Here is a 26,838-nt window from a genome sequence, read left to right as displayed (position 1 = left end):
TGCTGGTTGGTGGATCTGGAACGCTGGTCGAGGGTTCTCAGACGGCTTTAGTGACTGCAGCGTGAGAACAGCCACAGTGGTGCAGCCGGTCGCAGTTTGAGAGCTCGACTGCTTCGAAAAAGTCCTTAAAAGATGGACGCTGGTTGATGCTTGTTGTGGCACTCCTCCGAGCTTCTTCTCAATGCTTGGGTCGACGTTTAAGGCGGCCGACCCAAAGCTGAGAAGAGTGTTTGCCGGCAACGGCCTTGTCCTTTGTTCAGAGACTCTCTGGCACTTCCCACCTAGGAAGCTTGCTGGCTTAACCTAGCAGGGCACGCTGTGTGCTGGCTGGGTACCGGTTCTGGTGCTGCTTGATGGATCCTCTGAGTCGGGTATCTCCCTCTGTTCCCTGGGAGATGTTTTGGGAGGTATTTTGCTTCCCTCTTGGAAATCCTGGACTTCCTTCACTGGCGTAAGCCGTGAGGCAGACTGTACCATCACCGAGGGTCCGAATGAGTCCTTCTTCGTACTCCTTTTGAAGTCGTCGGATGATCTGCTCAGTGAGGGGCTCAGCCCTCTTTTAAAGCCAAATGGGCCCCAGTGATTGGAGCATGCTAAGCCTACCTTAAAGACCCAATCCTGGGTCCCCACCACCAATCTTCTGTCATGCGTAAGGTCATGACCAGAGTGCTTTGCAACAGGAAAGGTAAGGGGTGACAACATGTACTACTAAGCCGCACCCATCTTCCTGTCTCCTGTGGATCAAAGTGGCTCTCTGGTTAATTGAGCTCGAGAACAGACTGTCTGCATCAAATCACATATATCTTCCCTCTGAAAGGGGGTGGCCCTGCAGCGGTTGCCTACTGTAAACAGTTGTTCCACACATGACATTCAATGGCCTTCATACAGAGGGGTGGGAGCAAGCTTCAAGCTGACACATTGCATATGAAAAAGGTGTTGGGGTTTCCTGCCCTGTGTTAGTTCTGTGAACAGGCCTCTTGGCAGGCCTGCTTCACTTAACTCTCATCAGTATGCGCTGCCATCAGAGAGAACCTAACAATAGGCAGGGCATATCGATGGAGCCTTTGCTATTTTAAGTAGGCTGACCAGGGCCGGAGGAAGGCGTTGCCTTCCCCCTTCAGAGATGCTTTGATGTACCCATGGCTGTCACATTGCAGCTAAATGTGACAGGAGGACCGCACCGGTAGACTGTGTCCCCCAGAGTGCACTTGACTATGTGTTTGTTGTGCAGTGTCCATTGGGAAATGTGTGCGGGATAGCCCCACACATTTCCAGGAGGTTTACCTACCAACATTCCATTTCTTTTTTAAAAGTATCAAACCAGCCCAGGCGGAGCGCACACTCCCCGTGCGGATGGTCTAATTCCTCACTCTTGGTCAGGTTCTTCAATTCCTACCAGTCAAGTGGTCTCTTCTGTCTGTGTCTGCACTTCATTTGCACAGCAAACAGGCATGTCTTTCCCATGGCAACAGTGTCTTCTCCAAGCTGCACACACAGACAGCCGTTTCTCAGGCTAAATGTTCGCTTCTGACCTCAGTGGCAGAGCCACACTAAGCAGATGGCTCTGCAAAGGCCCAGGGGCTACAGCAAAAAGCCTGAACAGGGCAAGGCCGCTTCATTTTTGGCAGTGGAGTGGAAGTAGAATTGCAGGGTCCGCCCTATGAGACAGGGTACAAGACGTGAATTACATAGGACCTTTTCACTTTTCCCAGAGTCCCCTGCAAAATCGGGTCTATTTTCAAGGACAAGTGCAATTATCACAAACAGGTAGGTATGTGATGGCATGGAAATGTATCGAAATTGTAATGGTTTGGTCAACAGTTGGAACGCTCAGAGACAAATTGATTCACTTCTTGTCAATGTCCTGGCTGCACTGCAGAAACAGCTGGTCGTCCTGGTGGAGCATCACTTCACCTGTCCCCAAAGGAGCCCATTTCTCGATGCTGTCCTCGCTCCTGTGCAATCCTCCAATGGCTCTTTGCATTCTCAAGCCTCTCCCATGTTGCCTTGGCAGCGGCCTGCCCAATAATCTCTCAGGAGGGCGGGGTCACTTGCCAACAGGCCACCGATCATGCTAAGGGAAAGAGCGGACAGGTAGCAGCCTGCTCATTTGCATGTTTACTCCCAGAATCCTATGCATACCTTGCTACTATATTTGCTGTCAGTTTGGTGAGCGCAAGATGATACAGGTGTTCACCTCAACAAATCTCGGCACTGGAATCCAGGCGGTTTTATGAGTTTGACAAAGGATGCTCAGGATGGAGCTTGCTGGGATCAGTGCAAGTTAAATGGGAATCCATTCCCGGGGCGCACGGGCCTCTGGGTCAGGTGCTTTAGCTTTGCGCAGTGGCAGTATCGTAGCTCATGAGGTTTAACCGAGGCGCGATTATTGCTTATTGAAAACTTTACCCAATACCCCGCCATGACAGCTTGAAATATAGCTGGAATTGGTAATTTTTGACAGTCTCTACGGAGGCTGAACCGATTTGTTTGAAAAGGAGACAATGACGCTTTTACTCCACTGGAGAAGACCTAGCAAGAGGGGTGTGTTTTTCGGAACCCATCCCTTCTATTCTTTGTTCTCTCGTGGCCTACCCTCAACAAAGGGGTTTACTTCCAGAAGCTCGCGCATTCGTAAACTCCAAGCGGCGCAGCGAAGTCTATGGAACCGTGACCATGCAGCAGGTGCATTAAGCGCCTCAGTTGTCTCGCTGCCTTCCTGATCTCACGACATGAAAACCATGAGCTTTCAGAACCTAGCAGACAGTGACCTGTCTGCCTTCGATCCTCTTTGCCACATCTGCTCTTGCGAAAGTCATCAGATTGTTGGATGGTTACTCAGGGAGGTCTGGCTGCCACTGAAGCCAACCGCAGCAGAGGGGTCGCTTTACCTTTGGCCTTCGCTCACCATCTCAGTCTTCCCAAGAGAGGCAAAAGGGCATTTCTGTCCCCATGCATTCTATAGACACATATTCACGTGGAGTCAACAACCCGACCTCTCTTGGTGTGACGAATCAACTTCCGGGGCACTAGTGGTCCAGGGAGGAATATCGCTTTCTAGACCATCAATCAGTCCCACACCTCTAGTACACCGGAAGGGGTCCGAACAGTGGACGGAACGTCAGGCTGGTTAGTTGCAACAGAGCGAAAAAACAATTGTGACCCACTGATAAAAGGGACTGTCCAGTCAAGGTTGTATACAAATATCTACTTTAGTATTAATACAACAGACAGTTCTAACACACTACAAAATACAACCCACCCTATAAAGGAAAACAGGGGACAGGCAGTTTCACAAAGGAGAGGGATGCACTCTGGATACTGACAGGAGTGCAGTCGGTAAAGCAATCAGTCTGAACTGTTCAAGGTTATTTGGTTGCAGCAGCAAGGGAGCAAGAGGTCGTAAATGTCACTAAGGGCCTTCGGAGAAGGACCAGGGGGACAGAACCACAATGTAACTGGTGTTTGAGATGATCTTGGTACTCGACAGCATCGAGTGGCTTCCAGCATGCTTTGTAGCTCCGGCGACAGAGTTCAAGAGGGACGACAGATGCGGATATCAGTTGGCAGGCAGTTTGGTAAGCGAGGCTGGGCGGACGGCTGCAGGCTGCCTTACCCGGCGGCTCGGGGTGAAGAATCGTTGTCTGTGTGCTGGTTGGTGGATCTGGAACGCTGGTCGAGGGTTCTCAGACGGCTTTAGTGACTGCAGCGTGAGAACAGCCACAGTGGTGCAGCCGGTCGCAGTTTGAGAGCTCGACTGCTTCGAAAAAGTCCTTAAAAGATGGACGCTGGTTGATGCTTGTTGTGGCACTCCTCCGAGCTTCTTCTCAATGCTTGGGTCGACGTTTAAGGCGGCCGACCCAAAGCTGAGAAGAGTGTTTGCCGGCAACGGCCTTGTCCTTTGTTCAGAGACTCTCTGGCACTTCCCACCTAGGAAGCTTGCTGGCTTAACCTAGCAGGGCACGGTGTGTGCTGGCTGGGTACCGGTTCTGGTGCTGCTTGATGGATCCTCTGAGTCGGGTATCTCCCTCTGTTCCCTGGGAGATGTTTTGGGAGGTATTTTGCTTCCCTCTTGGAAATCCTGGACTTCCTTCACTGGCGGAAGCCGTGAGGCAGACTGTACCATCACCGAGGGTCCGAATGAGTCCTTCTTCGTACTCCTTTTGAAGTCGTCGGATGATCTGCTTAGTGAGGGGCTCAGCCCTCTTTTAAAGCCAAATGGGCCCCAGTGATTGGAGCATGCTAAGCCTACCTTAAAGACCCAATCCTGGGTCCCCACCACCAATCTTCTGTCATGCGTAAGGTCATGACCAGAGTGCTTTGCAACAGGAAAGGTAAGGGGTGACAACATGTACTACTAAGCCGCACCCATCTTCCTGTCTCCTGTGGATCAAAGTGGCTCTCTGGTTAATTGAGCTCGAGAACAGACTGTCTGCATCAAATCACATATATCTTCCCTCTGAAAGGGGGTGGCGCTGCAGCGGTTGCCTACTGTAAACAGTTGTTCCACACATGACATTCAATGGCCTTCATACAGAGGGGTGGGAGCTAGCTTCAAGCTGACACATTGCATATGAAAAAGGTGTTGGGGTTTCCTGCCCTGTGTTAGTTCTGTGAACAGGCCTCTTGGCAGGCCTGCTTCACTTAACTCTCATCAGTATGCGCTGCCATCAGAGAGAACCTAACAATAGGCAGGGCATATCGATGGAGCCTTTGCTATTTTAAGTAGGCTGACCAGGGCCGGAGGAAGGCGTTGCCTTCCCCCTTCAGAGATGCTTTGATGTACCCATGGCTGTCACATTGCAGCTAAATGTGACAGGAGGACCGCACCGGTAGACTGTGTCCCCCAGAGTGCACTTGACTATGTGTTTGTTGTGCAGTGTCCATTGGGAAATGTGTGCGGAATAGCCCCACACATTTCCAGGAGGTTTACCTACCAACATTCCATTTCTTTTTTAAAAGTATCAAACCAGCCCAGGCGGAGCGCACACTCCCTGTGCGGATGGTCTAATTCCTCACTCTTGGTCAGGTTCTTCAATTCCTACCAGTCAAGTGGTCTCTTCTGTCTGTGTCTGCACTTCATTTGCACAGCAAACAGGCATGTCTTTCCCATGGCAACAGTGTCTTCTCCAAGCTGCACACACAGACAGCCGTTTCTCAGGCTAAATGTTCTCTTCTGACCTCAGTGGCAGAGCCACACTAAGCAGATGGCTCTGCAAAGGCCCAGGAGCTACAGCAAAAAGCCTGAACAGGGCAAGGCCGCTTCATTTTTGGCAGTGGAGTGGAAGTAGAATTGCAGGGTCCGCCCTATGAGACAGGGTACAAGACGTGAATTACATAGGACCTTTTCACTTTTCCCAGAGTCCCCTGCAAAATCGGGTCTATTTTCAAGGACAAGTGCAATTATCACAAACAGGTAGGTATGTGATGGCATGGAAATGTATCGAAATTGTAATGGTTTGGTCAACAGTTGGAACGCTCAGAGACAAATTGATTCACTTCTTGTCAATGTCCTGGCTGCACTGCAGAAACAGCTGGTCGTCCTGGTGGAGCATCACTTCACCTGTCCCCAAAGGAGCCCATTTCTCGATGCTGTCCTCGCTCCTGTGCAATCCTCCAATGGCTCTTTGCATTCTCAAGCCTCTCCCATGTTGCCTTGGCAGCGGCCTGCCCAATAATCTCTCAGGAGGGCGGGGTCACTTGCCAACAGGCCACCGATCATGCTAAGGGAAAGAGCGCACAGGTAGCAGCCTGCTCATTTGCATGTTTACTCCCAGAATCCTATGCATACCTTGCTACTATATTTGCTGTCAGTTTGGTGAGCGCAAGATGATACAGGTGTTCACCTCAACAAATCTCGGCACTGGAATCCAGGCGGTTTTATGAGTTTGACAAAGGATGCTCAGGATGGAGCTTGCTGGGATCAGTGCAAGTTAAATGGGAATCCATTCCCGGGGCGCACGGGCCTCTGGGTCAGGTGCTTTAGCTTTGCGCAGTGGCAGTATCGTAGCTCATGAGGTTTAACCGAGGCGCGATTATTGCTTATTGAAAACTTTACCCAATACCCCGCCATGACAGCTTGAAATATAGCTGGAATTGGTAATTTTTGACAGTCTCTACGGAGGCTGAACCGATTTGTTTGAAAAGGAGACAATGACGCTTTTACTCCACTGGAGAAGACCTAGCAAGAGGGGTGTGTTTTTCGGAACCCATCCCTTCTATTCTTTGTTCTCTCGTGGCCTACCCTCAACAAAGGGGTTTACTTCCAGAAGCTAGCGCATTCGTAAACTCCAAGCGGCGCAGCGAAGTCTATGGAACCGTGACCATGCAGCAGGTGCATTAAGCGCCTCAGTTGTCTCGCTGCCTTCCTGATCTCACGACATGAAAACCATGAGCTTTCAGAACCTAGCAGACAGTGACCTGTCTGCCTTCGATCCTCTTTGCCACATCTGCTCTTGCGAAAGTCATCAGATTGTTGGATGGTTACTCAGGGAGGTCTGGCTGCCACTGAAGCCAACCGCAGCAGAGGGGTCGCTTTACCTTTGGCCTTCGCTCACCATCTCAGTCTTCCCAAGAGAGGCAAAAGGGCATTTCTGTCCCCATGCATTCTATAGACACATATTCACGTGGAGTCAACAACCCGACCTCTCTTGGTGTGACGAATCAACTTCCGTGGCACTAGTGGTCCAGGGAGGAATATCGCTTTCTAGACCATCAATCAGTCCCACACCTCTAGTACACCGGAAGGGGTCCGAACAGTGGACGGAACGTCAGGCTGGTTAGTTGCAACAGAGCGAAAAAACAATTGTGACCCACTGATAAAAGGGACTGTCCAGTCAAGGTTGTATACAAATATCTACTTTAGTATTAATACAACAGACAGTTCTAACACACTACAAAATACAACCCACCCTATAAAGGAAAACAGGGGACAGACAGTTTCACAAAGGAGAGGGATGCACTCTGGATACTGACAGGAGTGCAGTCGGTAAAGCAATCAGTCTGAACTGTTCAAGGTTATTTGGTTGCAGCAGCAAGAGAGCAAGAGGTCGTAAATGTCACTAAGGGCCTTCGGAGAAGGACCAGGGGGACAGAACCACAATGTAACTGGTGTTTGAGATGATCTTGGTACTCGACAGCATCGAGTGGCTTCCAGCATGCTTTGTAGCTCCGGCGACAGAGTTCAAGAGGGACGACAGATGCGGATATCAGTTGGCAGGCAGTTTGGTAAGCGAGGCTGGGCGGACGGCTGCAGGCTGCCCTACCCGGCGGCTCGGGGTGAAGAATCGTTGTCTGTGTGCTGGTTGGTGGATCTGGAACGCTGGTCGAGGGTTCTCAGACGGCTTTAGTGACTGCAGCGTGAGAACAGCCACAGTGGTGCAGCCGGTCGCAGTTTGAGAGCTCGACTGCTTCGAAAAAGTCCTTAAAAGATGGACGCTGGTTGATGCTTGTTGTGGCACTCCTCCGAGCTTCTTCTCAATGCTTGGGTCGACGTTTAAGGCGGCCGACCCAAAGCTGAGAAGAGTGTTTGCCGGCAACGGCCTTGTCCTTTGTTCAGAGACTCTCTGGCACTTCCCACTTAGGAAGCTTGCTGGCTTAACCTAGCAGGGCACGCTGTGTGCTGGCTGGGTACCGGTTCTGGTGCTGCTTGATGGATCCTCTGAGTCGGGTATCTCCCTCTGTTCCCTGGGAGATGTTTTGGGAGGTATTTTGCTTCCCTCTTGGAAATCCTGGACTTCCTTCACTGGCGGAAGCCGTGAGGCAGACTGTACCATCACCGAGGGTCCGAATGAGTCCTTCTTCGTACTCCTTTTGAAGTCGTCGGATGATCTGCTTAGTGAGGGGCTCAGCCCTCTTTTAAAGCCAAATGGGCCCCAGTGATTGGAGCATGCTAAGCCTACCTTAAAGACCCAATCCTGGGTCCCCACCACCAATCTTCTGTCATGCGTAAGGTCATGACCAGAGTGCTTTGCAACAGGAAAGGTAAGGGGTGACAACATGTACTACTAAGCCGCACCCATCTTCCTGTCTCCTGTGGATCAAAGTGGCTCTCTGGTTAATTGAGCTCGAGAACAGACTGTCTGCATCAAATCACATATATCTTCCCTCTGAAAGGGGGTGGCCCTGCAGCGGTTGCCTACTGTAAACAGTTGTTCCACACATGACATTCAATGGCCTTCATACAGAGGGGTGGGAGCTAGCTTCAAGCTGACACATTGCATATGAAAAAGGTGTTGGGGTTTCCTGCCCTGTGTTAGTTCTGTGAACAGGCCTCTTGGCAGGCCTGCTTTACTTAACTCTCATCAGTATGCGCTGCCATCAGAGAGAACCTAACAATAGGCAGGGCATATCGATGGAGCCTTTGCTATTTTAAGTAGGCTGACCAGGGCCGGAGGAAGGCGTTGCCTTCCCCCTTCAGAGATGCTTTGATGTACCCATGGCTGTCACATTGCAGCTAAATGTGACAGGAGGACCGCACCGGTAGACTGTGTCCCCCAGAGTGCACTTGACTATGTGTTTGTTGTGCAGTGTCCATTGGGAAATGTGTGCGGAATAGCCCCACACATTTCCAGGAGGTTTACCTACCAACATTCCATTTCTTTTTTAAAAGTATCAAACCAGCCCAGGCGGAGCGCACACTCCCCGTGCGGATGGTCTAATTCCTCACTCTTGGTCAGGTTCTTCAATTCCTACCAGTCAAGTGGTCTCTTCTGTCTGTGTCTGCACTTCATTTGCACAGCAAACAGGCATGTCTTTCCCATGGCAACAGTGTCTTCTCCAAGCTGCACACACAGACAGCCGTTTCTCAGGCTAAATGTTCTCTTCTGACCTCAGTGGCAGAGCCGCACTAAGCAGATGGCTCTGCAAAGGCCCAGGGGCTACAGCAAAAAGCCTGAACAGGGCAAGGCCGCTTCATTTTTGGCAGTGGAGTGGAAGTAGAATTGCAGGGTCCGCCCTATGAGACAGGGTACAAGACGTGAATTACATAGGACCTTTTCACTTTTCCCAGAGTCCCCTGCAAAATCGGGTCTATTTTCAAGGACAAGTGCAATTATCACAAACAGGTAGGTATGTGATGGCATGGAAATGTATCGAAATTGTAATGGTTTGGTCAACAGTTGGAACGCTCAGAGACAAATTGATTCACTTCTTGTCAATGTCCTGGCTGCACTGCAGAAACAGCTGGTCGTCCTGGTGGAGCATCACTTCACCTGTCCCCAAAGGAGCCCATTTCTCGATGCTGTCCTCGCTCCTGTGCAATCCTCCAATGGCTCTTTGCATTCTCAAGCCTCTCCCATGTTGCCTTGGCAGCGGCCTGCCCAATAATCTCTCAGGAGGGCGGGGTCACTTGCCAACAGGCCACCGATCATGCTAAGGGAAAGAGCGCACAGGTAGCAGCCTGCTCATTTGCATGTTTACTCCCAGAATCCTATGCATACCTTGCTACTATATTTGCTGTCAGTTTGGTGAGCGCAAGATGATACAGGTGCTCACCTCAACAAATCTCGGCACTGGAATCCAGGCGGTTTTATGAGTTTGACAAAGGATGCTCAGGATGGAGCTTGCTGGGATCAGTGCAAGTTAAATGGGAATCCATTCCCGGGGCGCACGGGCCTCTGGGTCAGGTGCTTTAGCTTTGCGCAGTGGCAGTATCGTAGCTCATGAGGTTTAACCGAGGCGCGATTATTGCTTATTGAAAACTTTACCCAATACCCCGCCATGACAGCTTGAAATATAGCTGGAATTGGTAATTTTTGACAGTCTCTACGGAGGCTGAACCGATTTGTTTGAAAAGGAGACAATGACGCTTTTACTCCACTGGAGAAGACCTAGCAAGAGGGGTGTGTTTTTCGGAACCCATCTCTTCTATTCTTTGTTCTCTCGTGGCCTACCCTCAACAAAGGGGTTTACTTCCAGAAGCTAGCGCATTCGTAAACTCCAAGCGGCGCAGCGAAGTCTATGGAACCGTGACCATGCAGCAGGTGCATTAAGCGCCTCAGTTGTCTCGCTGCCTTCCTGATCTCACGACATGAAAACCATGAGCTTTCAGAACCTAGCAGACAGTGACCTGTCTGCCTTCGATCCTCTTTGCCACATCTGCTCTTGCGAAAGTCATCAGATTGTTGGATGGTTACTCAGGGAGGTCTGGCTGCCACTGAAGCCAACCGCAGCAGAGGGGTCGCTTTACCTTTGGCCTTCGCTCACCATCTCAGTCTTCCCAAGAGAGGCAAAAGGGCATTTCTGTCCCCATGCATTCTATAGACACATATTCACGTGGAGTCAACAACCCGACCTCTCTTGGTGTGACGAATCAACTTCCGGGGCACTAGTGGTCCAGGGAGGAATATCGCTTTCTAGACCATCAATCAGTCCCACACCTCTAGTACACCGGAAGGGGTCCGAACAGTGGACGGAACGTCAGGCTGGTTAGTTGCAACAGAGCGAAAAAACAATTGTGACCCACTGATAAAAGGGACTGTCCAGTCAAGGTTGTATACAAATATCTACTTTAGTATTAATACAACAGACAGTTCTAACACACTACAAAATACAACCCACCCTATAAAGGAAAACAGGGGACAGACAGTTTCACAAAGGAGAGGGATGCACTCTGGATACTGACAGGAGTGCAGTCGGTAAAGCAATCAGTCTGAACTGTTCAAGGTTATTTGGTTGCAGCAGCAAGGGAGCAAGAGGTCGTAAATGTCACTAAGGGCCTTCGGAGAAGGACCAGGGGGACAGAACCACAATGTAACTGGTGTTTGAGATGATCTTGGTACTCGACAGCATCGAGTGGCTTCCAGCATGCTTTGTAGCTCCGGCGACAGAGTTCAAGAGGGACGACAGATGCGGATATCAGTTGGCAGGCAGTTTGGTAAGCGAGGCTGGGCGGACGGCTGCAGGCTGCCCTACCCGGCGGCTCGGGGTGAAGAATCGTTGTCTGTGTGCTGGTTGGTGGATCTGGAACGCTGGTCGAGGGTTCTCAGACGGCTTTAGTGACTGCAGCGTGAGAACAGCCACAGTGGTGCAGCCGGTCGCAGTTTGAGAGCTCGACTGCTTCGAAAAAGTCCTTAAAAGATGGACGCTGGTTGATGCTTGTTGTGGCACTCCTCCGAGCTTCTTCTCAATGCTTGGGTCGACGTTTAAGGCGGCCGACCCAAAGCTGAGAAGAGTGTTTGCCGGCAACGGCCTTGTCCTTTGTTCAGAGACTCTCTGGCACTTCCCACCTAGGAAGCTTGCTGGCTTAACCTAGCAGGGCACGCTGTGTGCTGGCTGGGTACCGGTTCTGGTGCTGCTTGATGGATCCTCTGAGTCGGGTATCTCCCTCTGTTCCCTGGGAGATGTTTTGGGAGGTATTTTGCTTCCCTCTTGGAAATCCTGGACTTCCTTCACTGGCGGAAGCCGTGAGGCAGACTGTACCATCACCGAGGGTCCGAATGAGTCCTTCTTCGTACTCCTTTTGAAGTCGTCGGATGATCTGCTCAGTGAGGGGCTCAGCCCTCTTTTAAAGCCAAATGGGCCCCAGTGATTGGAGCATGCTAAGCCTACCTTAAAGACCCAATCCTGGGTCCCCACCACCAATCTTCTGTCATGCGTAAGGTCATGACCAGAGTGCTTTGCAACAGGAAAGGTAAGGGGTGACAACATGTACTACTAAGCCGCACCCATCTTCCTGTCTCCTGTGGATCAAAGTGGCTCTCTGGTTAATTGAGCTCGAGAACAGACTGTCTGCATCAAATCACATATATCTTCCCTCTGAAAGGGGGTGGCCCTGCAGCGGTTGCCTACTGTAAACAGTTGTTCCACACATGACATTCAATGGCCTTCATACAGAGGGGTGGGAGCTAGCTTCAAGCTGACACATTGCATATGAAAAAGGTGTTGGGGTTTCCTGCCCTGTGTTAGTTCTGTGAACAGGCCTCTTGGCAGGCCTGCTTCACTTAACTCTCATCAGTATGCGCTGCCATCAGAGAGAACCTAACAATAGGCAGGGCATATCGATGGAGCCTTTGCTATTTTAAGTAGGCTGACCAGGGCCGGAGGAAGGCGTTGCCTTCCCCCTTCAGAGATGCTTTGATGTACCCATGGCTGTCACATTGCAGCTAAATGTGACAGGAGGACCGCACCGGTAGACTGTGTCCCCCAGAGTGCACTTGACTATGTGTTTGTTGTGCAGTGTCCATTGGGAAATGTGTGCGGGATAGCCCCACACATTTCCAGGAGGTTTACCTACCAACATTCCATTTCTTTTTTAAAAGTATCAAACCAGCCCAGGCGGAGCGCACACTCCCCGTGCGGATGGTCTAATTCCTCACTCTTGGTCAGGTTCTTCAATTCCTACCAGTCAAGTGGTCTCTTCTGTCTGTGTCTGCACTTCATTTGCACAGCAAACAGGCATGTCTTTCCCATGGCAACAGTGTCTTCTCCAAGCTGCACACACAGACAGCCGTTTCTCAGGCTAAATGTTCTCTTCTGACCTCAGTGGCAGAGCCACACTAAGCAGATGGCTCTGCAAAGGCCCAGGGGCTACAGCAAAAAGCCTGAACAGGGCAAGGCCGCTTCATTTTTGGCAGTGGAGTGGAAGTAGAATTGCAGGGTCCGCCCTATGAGACAGGGTACAAGACGTGAATTACATAGGACCTTTTCACTTTTCCCAGAGTCCCCTGCAAAATCGGGTCTATTTTCAAGGACAAGTGCAATTATCACAAACAGGTAGGTATGTGATGGCATGGAAATGTATCGAAATTGTAATGGTTTGGTCAACAGTTGGAACGCTCAGAGACAAATTGATTCACTTCTTGTCAATGTCCTGGCTGCACTGCAGAAACAGCTGGTCGTCCTGGTGGAGCATCACTTCACCTGTCCCCAAAGGAGCCCATTTCTCGATGCTGTCCTCGCTCCTGTGCAATCCTCCAATGGCTCTTTGCATTCTCAAGCCTCTCCCATGTTGCCTTGGCAGCGGCCTGCCCAATAATCTCTCAGGAGGGCGGGGTCACTTGCCAACAGGCCACCGATCATGCTAAGGGAAAGAGCGCACAGGTAGCAGCCTGCTCATTTGCATGTTTACTCCCAGAATCCTATGCATACCTTGCTACTATATTTGCTGTCAGTTTGGTGAGCGCAAGATGATACAGGTGCTCACCTCAACAAATCTCGGCACTGGAATCCAGGCGGTTTTATGAGTTTGACAAAGGATGCTCAGGATGGAGCTTGCTGGGATCAGTGCAAGTTAAATGGGAATCCATTCCCGGGGCGCACGGGCCTCTGGGTCAGGTGCTTTAGCTTTGCGCAGTGGCAGTATCGTAGCTCATGAGGTTTAACCGAGGCGCGATTATTGCTTATTGAAAACTTTACCCAATACCCCGCCATGACAGCTTGAAATATAGCTGGAATTGGTAATTTTTGACAGTCTCTACGGAGGCTGAACCGATTTGTTTGAAAAGGAGACAATGACGCTTTTACTCCACTGGAGAAGACCTAGCAAGAGGGGTGTGTTTTTCGGAACCCATCCCTTCTATTCTTTGTTCTCTCGTGGCCTACCCTCAACAAAGGGGTTTACTTCCAGAAGCTAGCGCATTCGTAAACTCCAAGCGGCGCAGCGAAGTCTATGGAACCGTGACCATGCAGCAGGTGCATTAAGCGCCTCAGTTGTCTCGCTGCCTTCCTGATCTCACGACATGAAAACCATGAGCTTTCAGAACCTAGCAGACAGTGACCTGTCTGCCTTCGATCCTCTTTGCCACATCTGCTCTTGCGAAAGTCATCAGATTGTTGGATGGTTACTCAGGGAGGTCTGGCTGCCACTGAAGCCAACCGCAGCAGAGGGGTCGCTTTACCTTTGGCCTTCGCTCACCATCTCAGTCTTCCCAAGAGAGGCAAAAGGGCATTTCTGTCCCCATGCATTCTATAGACACATATTCACGTGGAGTCAACAACCCGACCTCTCTTGGTGTGACGAATCAACTTCCGGGGCACTAGTGGTCCAGGGAGGAATATCGCTTTCTAGACCATCAATCAGTCCCACACCTCTAGTACACCGGAAGGGGTCCGAACAGTGGACGGAACGTCAGGCTGGTTAGTTGCAACAGAGCGAAAAAACAATTGTGACCCACTGATAAAAGGGACTGTCCAGTCAAGGTTGTATACAAATATCTACTTTAGTATTAATACAACAGACAGTTCTAACACACTACAAAATACAACCCACCCTATAAAGGAAAACAGGGGACAGACAGTTTCACAAAGGAGAGGGATGCACTCTGGATACTGACAGGAGTGCAGTCGGTAAAGCAATCAGTCTGAACTGTTCAAGGTTATTTGGTTGCAGCAGCAAGGGAGCAAGAGGTCGTAATTGTCACTAAGGGCCTTCGGAGAAGGACCAGGGGGACAGAACCACAATGTAACTGGTGTTTGAGATGATCTTGGTACTCGACAGCATCGAGTGGCTTCCAGCATGCTTTGTAGCTCCGGCGACAGAGTTCAAGAGGGACGACAGATGCGGATATCAGTTGGCAGGCAGTTTGGTAAGCGAGGCTGGGCGGACGGCTGCAGGCTGCCCTACCCGGCGGCTCGGGGTGAAGAATCGTTGTCTGTGTGCTGGTTGGTGGATCTGGAACGCTGGTCGAGGGTTCTCAGACGGCTTTAGTGACTGCAGCGTGAGAACAGCCACAGTGGTGCAGCCGGTCGCAGTTTGAGAGCTCGACTGCTTCGAAAAAGTCCTTAAAAGATGGACGCTGGTTGATGCTTGTTGTGGCACTCCTCCGAGCTTCTTCTCAATGCTTGGGTCGACGTTTAAGGCGGCCGACCCAAAGCTGAGAAGAGTGTTTGCCGGCAACGGCCTTGTCCTTTGTTCAGAGACTCTCTGGCACTTCCCACCTAGGAAGCTTGCTGGCTTAACCTAGCAGGGCACGCTGTGTGCTGGCTGGGTACCGGTTCTGGTGCTGCTTGATGGATCCTCTGAGTCGGGTATCTCCCTCTGTTCCCTGGGAGATGTTTTGGGAGGTATTTTGCTTCCCTCTTGGAAATCCTGGACTTCAATCACTGGCGGAAGCCGTGAGGCAGACTGTACCATCACCGAGGGTCCGAATGAGTCCTTCTTCGTACTCCTTTTGAAGTCGTCGGATGATCTGCTCAGTGAGGGGCTCAGCCCTCTTTTAAAGCCAAATGGGCCCCAGTGATTGGAGCATGCTAAGCCTACCTTAAAGACCCAATCCTGGGTCCCCACCACCAATCTTCTGTCATGCGTAAGGTCATGACCAGAGTGCTTTGCAACAGGAAAGATAAGGGGTGACAACATGTACTACTAAGCCGCACCCATCTTCCTGTCTCCTGTGGATCAAAGTGGCTCTCTGGTTAATTGAGCTCGAGAACAGACTGTCTGCATCAAATCACATATATCTTCCCTCTGAAAGGGGGTGGCCCTGCAGCGGTTGCCTACTGTAAACAGTTGTTCCACACATGACATTCAATGGCCTTCATACAGAGGGGTGGGAGCTAGCTTCAAGCTGACACATTGCATATGAAAAAGGTGTTGGGGTTTCCTGCCCTGTGTTAGTTCTGTGAACAGGCCTCTTGGCAGGCCTGCTTCACTTAACTCTCATCAGTATGCGCTGCCATCAGAGAGAACCTAACAATAGGCAGGGCATATCGATGGAGCCTTTGCTATTTTAAGTAGGCTGACCAGGGCCGGAGGAAGGCGTTGCCTTCCCCCTTCAGAGATGCTTTGATGTACCCATGGCTGTCACATTGCAGCTAAATGTGACAGGAGGACCGCACCGGTAGACTGTGTCCCCCAGAGTGCACTTGACTATGTGTTTGTTGTGCAGTGTCCATTGGGAAATGTGTGCGGGATAGCCCCACACATTTCCAGGAGGTTTACCTACCAACATTCCATTTCTTTTTTAAAAGTATCAAACCAGCCCAGGCGGAGCGCACACTCCCCGTGCGGATGGTCTAATTCCTCACTCTTGGTCAGGTTCTTCAATTCCTACCAGTCAAGTGGTCTCCTCTGTCTGTGTCTGCACTTCATTTGCACAGCAAACAGGCATGTCTTTCCCATGGCAACAGTGTCTTCTCCAAGCTGCACACACAGACAGCCGTTTCTCAGGCTAAATGTTCGCTTCTGACCTCAGTGGCAGAGCCACACTAAGCAGATGGCTCTGCAAAGGCCCAGGGGCTACAGCAAAAAGCCTGAACAGGGCAAGGCCGCTTCATTTTTGGCAGTGGAGTGGAAGTAGAATTGCAGGGTCCGCCCTATGAGACAGGGTACAAGACGTGAATTACATAGGACCTTTTCACTTTTCCCAGAGTCCCCTGCAAAATCGGGTCTATTTTCAAGGACAAGTGCAATTATCACAAACAGGTAGGTATGTGATGGCATGGAAATGTATCGAAATTGTAATGGTTTGGTCAACAGTTGGAACGCTCAGAGACAAATTGATTCACTTCTTGTCAATGTCCTGGCTGCACTGCAGAAACAGCTGGTCGTCCTGGTGGAGCATCACTTCACCTGTCCCCAAAGGAGCCCATTTCTCGATGCTGTCCTCGCTCCTGTGCAATCCTCCAATGGCTCTTTGCATTCTCAAGCCTCTCCCATGTTGCCTTGGCAGCGGCCTGCCCAATAATCTCTCAGGAGGGCGGGGTCACTTGCCAACAGGCCACCGATCATGCTAAGGGAAAGAGCGCACAGGTAGCAGCCTGCTCATTTGCATGTTTACTCCCAGAATCCTATGCATACCTTGCTACTATATTTGCTGTCAGTTTGGTGAGCGCAAGATGATACAGGTGTTCACCTCAACAAATCTCGGCACTGGAATCCAGGCGGTTTTATGAGTTTGACAAAGGATGCTCAGGATGGAGCTTGCTGGGATCAGTGCAAGTTAAATGGGAATCCATTCCCGGGGCGCACGGGCCTCTGGGTCAGGTGCTTTAGCTTTGCGCAGTGGCAGTATCGTAGCTCATGAGGTTTAACCGAGGCGCGATTATTGCTTATTGAAAACTTTACCCAATACCCCGCCATGACAGCTTGAAATATAGCTGGAATTGGTAATTTTTGACAGTCTCTACGGAGGCTGAACCGATTTGTTTGAAAAGGAGACAATGACGCTTTTACTCCACTGGAGAAGACCTAGCAAGAGGGGTGTGTTTTTCGGAACCCATCCCTTCTATTCTTTGTTCTCTCGTGGCCTACTCTCAACAAAGGGGTTTACTTCCAGAAGCTAGCGCATTCGTAAACTCCAAGCGGCGCAGCGAAGTCTATGGAACCGTGACCATGCAGCAGGTGCATTAAGCGCCTCAGTTGTCTCGCTGCCTTCCTGATCTCACGACATGAAAAACATGAGCTTTCAGAACCTAGCAGACAGTGACCTGTCTGCCTTCGATCCTCTTTGCCACATCTGCTCTTGCGAAAGTCATCAGATTGTTGGATGGTTACTCAGGGAGGTCTGGCTGCCACTGAAGCCAACCGCAGCAGAGGGGTCGCTTTACCTTTGGCCTTCGCTCACCATCTCAGTCTTCCCAAGAGAGGCAAAAGGGCATTTCTGTCCCCATGCATTCTATAGACACATATTCACGTGGAGTCAACAACCCGACCTCTCTTGGTGTGACGAATCAACTTCCGGGGCACTAGTGGTCCAGGGAGGAATATCGCTTTCTAGACCATCAATCAGTCCCACACCTCTAGTACACCGGAAGGGGTCCGAACAGTGGACGGAACGTCAGGCTGGTTAGTTGCAACAGAGCGAAAAAACAATTGTGACCCACTGATAAAAGGGACTGTCCAGTCAAGGTTGTATACAAATATCTACTTTAGTATTAATACAACAGACAGTTCTAACACACTACAAAATACAACCCACCCTATAAAGGAAAACAGGGGACAGACAGTTTCACAAAGGAGAGGGATGCACTCTGGATACTGACAGGAGTGCAGTCGGTAAAGCAATCAGTCTGAACTGTTCAAGGTTATTTGGTTGCAGCAGCAAGAGAGCAAGAGGTCGTAAATGTCACTAAGGGCCTTCGGAGAAGGACCAGGGGGACAGAACCACAATGTAACTGGTGTTTGAGATGATCTTGGTACTCGACAGCATCGAGTGGCTTCCAGCATGCTTTGTAGCTCCGGCGACAGAGTTCAAGAGGGACGACAGATGAGGATATCAGTTGGCAGGCAGTTTGGTAAGCGAGGCTGGGCGAACGGCTGCAGGCTGCCCTACCCGGCGGCTCGGGGTGAAGAATCGTTGTCTGTGTGCTGGTTGGTGGATCTGGAACGCTGGTCGAGGGTTCTCAGACGGCTTTAGTGACTGCAGCGTGAGAACAGCCACAGTGGTGCAGCCGGTCGCAGTTTGAGAGCTCGACTGCTTCGAAAAAGTCCTTAAAAGATGGACGCTGGTTGATGCTTGTTGTGGCACTCCTCCGAGCTTCTTCTCAATGCTTGGGTCGACGTTTAAGGCGGCCGACCCAAAGCTGAGAAGAGTGTTTGCCGGCAACGGCCTTGTCCTTTGTTCAGAGACTCTCTGGCACTTCCCACCTAGGAAGCTTGCTGGCTTAACCTAGCAGGGCACGCTGTGTGCTGGCTGGGTACCGGTTCTGGTGCTGCTTGATGGATCCTCTGAGTCGGGTATCTCCCTCTGTTCCCTGGGAGATGTTTTGGGAGGTATTTTGCTTCCCTCTTGGAAATCCTGGACTTCCTTCACTGGCGGAAGCCGTGAGGCAGACTGTACCATCACCGAGGGTCCGAATGAGTCCTTCTTCGTACTCCTTTTGAAGTCGTCGGATGATCTGCTTAGTGAGGGGCTCAGCCCTCTTTTAAAGCCAAATGGGCCCCAGTGATTGGAGCATGCTAAGCCTACCTTAAAGACCCAATCCTGGGTCCCCACCACCAATCTTCTGTCATGCGTAAGGTCATGACCAGAGTGCTTTGCAACAGGAAAGGTAAGGGGTGACAACATGTACTACTAAGCCGCACCCATCTTCCTGTCTCCTGTGGATCAAAGTGGCTCTCTGGTTAATTGAGCTCGAGAACAGACTGTCTGCATCAAATCACATATATCTTCCCTCTGAAAGGGGGTGGCCCTGCAGCGGTTGCCTACTGTAAACAGTTGTTCCACACATGACATTCAATGGCCTTCATACAGAGGGGTGGGAGCTAGCTTCAAGCTGACACATTGCATATGAAAAAGGTGTTGGGGTTTCCTGCCCTGTGTTAGTTCTGTGAACAGGCCTCTTGGCATGCCTGCTTTACTTAACTCTCATCAGTATTCGCTGCCATCAGAGAGAACCTAACAATAGGCAGGGCATATCGATGGAGCCTTTGCTATTTTAAGTAGGCTGACCAGGGCCGGAGGAAGGCGTTGCCTTCCCCCTTCAGAGATGCTTTGATGTACCCATGGCTGTCACATTGCAGCTAAATGTGACAGGAGGACCGCACCGGTAGACTGTGTCCCCCAGAGTGCACTTGACTATGTGTTTGTTGTGCAGTGTCCATTGGGAAATGTGTGCGGAATAGCCCCACACATTTCCAGGAGGTTTACCTACCAACATTCCATTTCATTTTTAAAAGTATCAAACCAGCCCAGGCGGAGCGCACACTCCCCGTGCGGATGGTCTAATTCCTCACTCTTGGTCAGGTTCTTCAATTCCTACCAGTCAAGTGGTCTCTTCTGTCTGTGTCTGCACTTCATTTGCACAGCAAACAGGCATGTCTTTCCCATGGCAACAGTGTCTTCTCCAAGCTGCACACACAGACAGCCGTTTCTCAGGCTAAATGTTCTCTTCTGACCTCAGTGGCAGAGCCACGCTAAGCAGATGGCTCTGCAAAGGCCCAGGGGCTACAGCAAAAAGCCTGAACAGGGCAAGGCCGCTTCATTTTTGGCAGTGGAGTGGAAGTAGAATTGCAGGGTCCGCCCTATGAGACAGGGTACAAGACGTGAATTACATAGGACCTTTTCACTTTTCCCAGAGTCCCCTGCAAAATCGGGTCTATTTTCAAGGACAAGTGCAATTATCACAAACAGGTAGGTATGTGATGGCATGGAAATGTATCGAAATTGTAATGGTTTGGTCAACAGTTGGAACGCTCAGAGACAAATTGATTCACTTCTTGTCAATGTCCTGGCTGCACTGCAGAAACAGCTGGTCGTCCTGGTGGAGCATCACTTCACCTGTCCCCAAAGGAGCCCATTTCTCGATGCTGTCCTCGCTCCTGTGCAATCCTCCAATGGCTCTTTGCATTCTCAAGCCTCTCCCATGTTGCCTTGGCAGCGGCCTACCCAATAATCTCTCAGGAGGGCGGGGTCACTTGCCAACAGGCCACCGATCATGCTAAGGGAAAGAGCGCACAGGTAGCAGCCTGCTCATTTGCATGTTTACTCCCAGAATCCTATGCATACCTTGCTACTATATTTGCTGTCAGTTTGGTGAGCGCAAGATGATACAGGTGTTCACCTCAACAAATCTCGGCACTGGAATCCAGGCGGTTTTATGAGTTTGACAAAGGATGCTCAGGATGGAGCTTGCTGGGATCAGTGCAAGTTAAATGGGAATCCATTCCCGGGGCGCACGGGCCTCTGGGTCAGGTGCTTTAGCTTTGCGCAGTGGCAGTATCGTAGCTCATGAGGTTTAACCGAGGCGCGATTATTGCTTATTGAAAACTTTACCCAATACCCCGCCATGACAGCTTGAAATATAGCTGGAATTGGTAATTTTTGACAGTCTCTACGGAGGCTGAACCGATTTGTTTGAAAAGGAGACAATGACGCTTTTACTCCACTGGAGAAGACCTAGCAAGAGGGGTGTGTTTTTCGGAACCCATCCCTTCTATTCTTTGTTCTCTCGTGGCCTACCCTCAACAAAGGGGTTTACTTCCAGAAGCTAGCGCATTCGTAAACTCCAAGCGGCGCAGCGAAGTCTATGGAACCGTGACCATGCAGCAGGTGCATTAAGCGCCTCAGTTGTCTCGCTGCCTTCCTGATCTCACGACATGAAAACCATGAGCTTTCAGAACCTAGCAGACAGTGACCTGTCTGCCTTCGATCCTCTTTGCCACATCTGCTCTTGCGAAAGTCATCAGATTGTTGGATGGTTACTCAGGGAGGTCTGGCTGCCACTGAAGCCAACCGCAGCAGAGGGGTCGCTTTACCTTTGGCCTTCGCTCACCATCTCAGTCTTCCCAAGAGAGGCAAAAGGGCATTTCTGTCCCCATGCATTCTATAGACACATATTCACGTGGAGTCAACAACCCGACCTCTCTTGGTGTGACGAATCAACTTCCGTGGCACTAGTGGTCCAGGGAGGAATATCGCTTTCTAGACCATCAATCAGTCCCACACCTCTAGTACACCGGAAGGGGTCCGAACAGTGGACGGAACGTCAGGCTGGTTAGTTGCAACAGAGCGAAAAAACAATTGTGACCCACTGATAAAAGGGACTGTCCAGTCAAGGTTGTATACAAATATCTACTTTAGTATTAATACAACAGACATTTCTAACACACTACAAAATACAACCCACCCTATAAAGGAAAACAGGGGACAGACAGTTTCACAAAGGAGAGGGATGCACTCTGGATACTGACAGGAGTGCAGTCGGTAAAGCAATCAGTCTGAACTGTTCAAGGTTATTTGGTTGCAGCAGCAAGGGAGCAAGAGGTCGTAAATGTCACTAAGGGCCTTCGGAGAAGGACCAGGGGGACAGAACCACAATGTAACTGGTGTTTGAGATGATCTTGGTACTCGACAGCATCGAGTGGCTTCCAGCATGCTTTGTAGCTCCGGCGACAGAGTTCAAGAGGGACGACAGATGCGGATATCAGTTGGCAGGCAGTTTGGTAAGCGAGGCTGGGCGGACGGCTGCAGGCTGCCCTACCCGGCGGCTCGGGGTGAAGAATCGTTGTCTGTGTGCTGGTTGGTGGATCTGGAACGCTGGTCGAGGGTTCTCAGACGGCTTTAGTGACTGCAGCGTGAGAACAGCCACAGTGGTGCAGCCGGTCGCAGTTTGAGAGCTCGACTGCTTCGAAAAAGTCCTTAAAAGATGGACGCTGGTTGATGCTTGTTGTGGCACTCCTCCGAGCTTCTTCTCAATGCTTGGGTCGACGTTTAAGGCGGCCGACCCAAAGCTGAGAAGAGTGTTTGCCGGCAACGGCCTTGTCCTTTGTTCAGAGACTCTCTGGCACTTCCCACCTAGGAAGCTTGCTGGCTTAACCTAGCAGGGCACGCTGTGTGCTGGCTGGGTACCGGTTCTGGTGCTGCTTGATGGATCCTCTGAGTCGGGTATCTCCCTCTGTTCCCTGGGAGATGTTTTGGGAGGTATTTTGCTTCCCTCTTGGAAATCCTGGACTTCCTTCACTGGCGGAAGCCGTGAGGCAGACTGTACCATCACCGAGGGTCCGAATGAGTCCTTCTTCGTACTCCTTTTGAAGTCGTCGGATGATCTGCTCAGTGAGGGGCTCAGCCCTCTTTTAAAGCCAAATGGGCCCCAGTGATTGGAGCATGCTAAGCCTACCTTAAAGACCCAATCCTGGGTCCCCACCACCAATCTTCTGTCATGCGTAAGGTCATGACCAGAGTGCTTTGCAACAGGAAAGGTAAGGGGTGACAACATGTACTACTAAGCCGCACCCATCTTCCTGTCTCCTGTGGATCAAAGTGGCTCTCTGGTTAATTGAGCTCGAGAACAGACTGTCTGCATCAAATCACATATATCTTCCCTCTGAAAGGGGGTGGCCCTGCAGCGGTTGCCTACTGTAAACAGTTGTTCCACACATGACATTCAATGGCCTTCATACAGAGGGGTGGGAGCTAGCTTCAAGCTGACACATTGCATATGAAAAAGGTGTTGGGGTTTCCTGCCCTGTGTTAGTTCTGTGAACAGGCCTCTTGGCAGGCCTGCTTCACTTAACTCTCATCAGTATGCGCTGCCATCAGAGAGAACCTAACAATAGGCAGGGCATATCGATGGAGCCTTTGCTATTTTAAGTAGGCTGACCAGGGCCGGAGGAAGGCGTTGCCTTCCCCCTTCAGAGATGCTTTGATGTACCCATGGCTGTCACATTGCAGCTAAATGTGACAGGAGGACCGCACCGGTAGACTGTGTCCCCCAGAGTTTACTTGACTATGTGTTTGTTGTGCAGTGTCCATTGGGAAATGTGTGCGGGATAGCCCCACACATTTCCAGGAGGTTTACCTACCAACATTCCATTTCTTTTTTAAAAGTATCAAACCAGCCCAGGCGGAGCGCACACTCCCCGTGCGGATGGTCTAATTCCTCACTCTTGGTCAGGTTCTTCAATTCCTACCAGTCAAGTGGTCTCTTCTGTCTGTGTCTGCACTTCATTTGCACAGCAAACAGGCATGTCTTTCCCATGGCAACAGTGTCTTCTCCAAGCTGCACACACAGACAGCCGTTTCTCAGGCTAAATGTTCTCTTCTGACCTCAGTGGCAGAGCCACACTAAGCAGATGGCTCTGCAAAGGCCCAGGGGCTACAGCAAAAAGCCTGAACAGGGCAAGGCCGCTTCATTTTTGGCAGTGGAGTGGAAGTAGAATTGCAGGGTCCGCCCTATGAGACAGGGTACAAGACGTGAATTACATAGGACCTTTTCACTTTTCCCAGAGTCCCCTGCAAAATCGGGTCTATTTTCAAGGACAAGTGCAATTATCACAAACAGGTAGGTATGTGATGGCATGGAAATGTATCGAAATTGTAATGGTTTGGTCAACAGTTGGAACGCTCAGAGACAAATTGATTCACTTCTTGTCAATGTCCTGGCTGCACTGCAGAAACAGCTGGTCGTCCTGGTGGAGCATCACTTCACCTGTCCCCAAAGGAGCCCATTTCTCGATGCTGTCCTCGCTCCTGTGCAATCCTCCAATGGCTCTTTGCATTCTCAAGCCTCTCCCATGTTGCCTTGGCAGCGGCCTGCCCAATAATCTCTCAGGAGGGCGGGGTCACTTGCCAACAGGCCACCGATCATGCTCAGGGAAAGAGCGCACAGGTAGCAGCCTGCTCATTTGCATGTTTACTCCCAGAATCCTATGCATACCTTGCTACTATATTTGCTGTCAGTTTGGTGAGCGCAAGATGATACAGGTGTTCACTTCAACAAATCTCGGCACTGGAATCCAGGCGGTTTTATGAGTTTGACAAAGGATGCTCAGGATGGAGCTTGCTGGGATCAGTGCAAGTTAAATGGGAATCCATTCCCGGGGCGCACGGGCCTCTGGGTCAGGTGCTTTAGCTTTGCGCAGTGGCAGTATCGTAGCTCATGAGGTTTAATCGAGGCGCGATTATTGCTTATTGAAAACTTTACCCAATACCCCGCCATGACAGCTTGAAATATAGCTGGAATTGGTAATTTTTGACAGTCTCTACGGAGGCTGAACCGATTTGTTTGAAAAGGAGACAATGACGCTTTTACTCCACTGGAGAAGACCTAGCAAGAGGGGTGTGTTTTTCGGAACCCATCCCTTCTATTCTTTGTTCTCTCGTGGCCTACCCTCAACAAAGGGGTTTACTTCCAGAAGCTAGCGCATTCGTAAACTCCAAGCGGCGCAGCGAAGTCTATGGAACCGTGACCATGCAGCAGGTGCATTAAGCGCCTCAGTTGTCTCGCTGCCTTCCTGATCTCACGACATGAAAACCATGATGCTTTCAGAACCTAGCAGACAGTGACCTGTCTGCCTTCGATCCTCTTTGCCACATCTGCTCTTGCGAAAGTCATCAGATTGTTGGATGGTTACTCAGGGAGGTCTGGCTGCCACTGAAGCCAACCGCAGCAGAGGGGTCGCTTTACCTTTGGCCTTCGCTCACCATCTCAGTCTTCCCAAGAGAGGCAAAAGGGCATTTCTGTCCCCATGCATTCTATAGACACATATTCACGTGGAGTCAACAACCCGACCTCTCTTGGTGTGACGAATCAACTTCCGGGGCACTAGTGGTCCAGGGAGGAATATCGCTTTCTAGACCATCAATCAGTCCCACACCTCTAGTACACCGGAAGGGGTCCGAACAGTGGACGGAACGTCAGGCTGGTTAGTTGCAACAGAGCGAAAAAACAATTGTGACCCACTGATAAAAGGGACTGTCCAGTCAAGGTTGTATACAAATATCTACTTTAGTATTAATACAACAGACAGTTCTAACACACTACAAAATACAACCCACCCTATAAAGGAAAACAGGGGACAGACAGTTTCACAAAGGAGAGGGATGCACTCTGGATACTGACAGGAGTGCAGTCGGTAAAGCAATCAGTCTGAACTGTTCAAGGTTATTTGGTTGCAGCAGCAAGGGAGCAAGAGGTCGTAAATGTCACTAAGGGCCTTCGGAGAAGGACCAGGGGGACAGAACCACAATGTAACTGGTGTTTGAGATGATCTTGGTACTCGACAGCATCGAGTGGCTTCCAGCATGCTTTGTAGCTCCGGCGACAGAGTTCAAGAGGGACGACAGATGCAGATATCAGTTGGCAGGCAGTTTGGTAAGTGAGGCTGGCGGACGGCTGCAGGCTGCCCTACCCGGCGGCTCGGGGTGAAGAATCGTTGTCTGTGTGCTGGTTGGTGGATCTGGAACGCTGGTCGAGGGTTCTCAGACGGCTTTAGTGACTGCAGCGTGAGAACAGCCACAGTGGTGCAGCCGGTCGCAGTTTGAGAGCTCGACTGCTTCGAAAAAGTCCTTAAAAGATGGACGCTGGTTGATGCTTGTTGTGGCACTCCTCCGAGCTTCTTCTCAATGCTTGGGTCGACGTTTAAGGCGGCCGACCCAAAGCTGAGAAGAGTGTTTGCCGGCAACGGCCTTGTCCTTTGTTCAGAGACTCTCTGGCACTTCCCACCTAGGAAGCTTGCTGGCTTAACCTAGCAGGGCACGCTGTGTGCTGGCTGGGTACCGGTTCTGGTGCTGCTTGATGGATCCTCTGAGTCGGGTATCTCCCTCTGTTCCCTGGGAGATGTTTTGGGAGGTATTTTGCTTCCCTCTTGGAAATCCTGGACTTCCTTCACTGGCGGAAGCCGTGAGGCAGACTGTACCATCACCGAGGGTCCGAATGAGTCCTTCTTCGTACTCCTTTTGAAGTCGTCGGATGATCTGCTCAGTGAGGGGCTCAGCCCTCTTTTAAAGCCAAATGGGCCCCAGTGATTGGAGCATGCTAAGCCTACCTTAAAGACCCAATCCTGGGTCCCCACCACCAATCTTCTGTCATGCGTAAGGTCATGACCAGAGTGCTTTGCAACAGGAAAGGTAAGGGGTGACAACATGTACTACTAAGCCGCACCCATCTTCCTGTCTCCTGTGGATCAAAGTGGCTCTCTGGTTAATTGAGCTCGAGAACAGACTGTCTGCATCAAATCACATATATCTTCCCTCTGAAAGGGGGTGGCCCTGCAGCGGTTGCCTACTGTAAACAGTTGTTCCACACATGACATTCAATGGCCTTCATACAGAGGGGTGGGAGCTAGCTTCAAGCTGACACATTGCATATGAAAAAGGTGTTGGGGTTTCCTGCCCTGTGTTAGTTCTGTGAACAGGCCTCTTGGCAGGCCTGCTTCACTTAACTCTCATCAGTATGCGCTGCCATCAGAGAGAACCTAACAATAGGCAGGGCATATCGATGGAGCCTTTGCTATTTTAAGTAGGCTGACCAGGGCCGGAGGAAGGCGTTGCCTTCCCCCTTCAGAGATGCTTTGATGTACCCATGGCTGTCACATTGCAGCTAAATGTGACAGGAGGACCGCACCGGTAGACTGTGTCCCCCAGAGTGCACTTGACTATGTGTTTGTTGTGCAGTGTCCATTGGGAAATGTGTGCGGAATAGCCCCACACATTTCCAGGAGGTTTACCTACCAACATT

The 26,838-nt window shown here is 50.7% G+C and overlaps 7 non-coding genes across 7 annotated transcripts; all 7 read left to right on the top strand.

Annotated features, from left to right (window-relative positions):
• Positions 1 to 2,335: 2,335 nt before the first annotated feature.
• On the top strand, positions 2,336 to 2,476 carry LOC138496375 (U4 spliceosomal RNA). The gene has a single exon (XR_011277892.1). It is a non-coding gene; the product is annotated as a U4 spliceosomal RNA (small nuclear RNA).
• A 3,508-nt stretch (positions 2,477 to 5,984) lies between these two features.
• LOC138496373 (U4 spliceosomal RNA) lies at positions 5,985 to 6,125 on the top strand. The gene has a single exon (XR_011277890.1). It is a non-coding gene; the product is annotated as a U4 spliceosomal RNA (small nuclear RNA).
• A 3,508-nt stretch (positions 6,126 to 9,633) lies between these two features.
• Positions 9,634 to 9,774, top strand: LOC138496371 (U4 spliceosomal RNA). Its single transcript, XR_011277889.1, has one exon. It is a non-coding gene; the product is annotated as a U4 spliceosomal RNA (small nuclear RNA).
• Positions 9,775 to 13,282: 3,508 nt separating this feature from the next.
• LOC138496370 (U4 spliceosomal RNA) lies at positions 13,283 to 13,423 on the top strand. Its single transcript, XR_011277888.1, has one exon. It is a non-coding gene; the product is annotated as a U4 spliceosomal RNA (small nuclear RNA).
• A 3,508-nt stretch (positions 13,424 to 16,931) lies between these two features.
• On the top strand, positions 16,932 to 17,072 carry LOC138496369 (U4 spliceosomal RNA). The gene has a single exon (XR_011277887.1). It is a non-coding gene; the product is annotated as a U4 spliceosomal RNA (small nuclear RNA).
• Positions 17,073 to 20,580: 3,508 nt separating this feature from the next.
• Positions 20,581 to 20,721, top strand: LOC138496368 (U4 spliceosomal RNA). The gene has a single exon (XR_011277886.1). It is a non-coding gene; the product is annotated as a U4 spliceosomal RNA (small nuclear RNA).
• A 3,508-nt stretch (positions 20,722 to 24,229) lies between these two features.
• On the top strand, positions 24,230 to 24,370 carry LOC138496726 (U4 spliceosomal RNA). Its single transcript, XR_011278211.1, has one exon. It is a non-coding gene; the product is annotated as a U4 spliceosomal RNA (small nuclear RNA).
• Positions 24,371 to 26,838: the final 2,468 nt, after the last annotated feature.

This window comes from Ambystoma mexicanum, chromosome 10 (genome assembly GCF_040938575.1).
Source record: "Ambystoma mexicanum isolate Mex_15411 chromosome 10, UKY_AmexF1_1, whole genome shotgun sequence".
In the NCBI taxonomy this organism is placed as follows: domain Eukaryota; kingdom Metazoa; phylum Chordata; class Amphibia; order Caudata; family Ambystomatidae; genus Ambystoma; species Ambystoma mexicanum.
The sequence above is the reverse complement of the archived record's forward strand: the minus strand, read 5'-3'. Positions and strand labels throughout refer to the sequence as shown.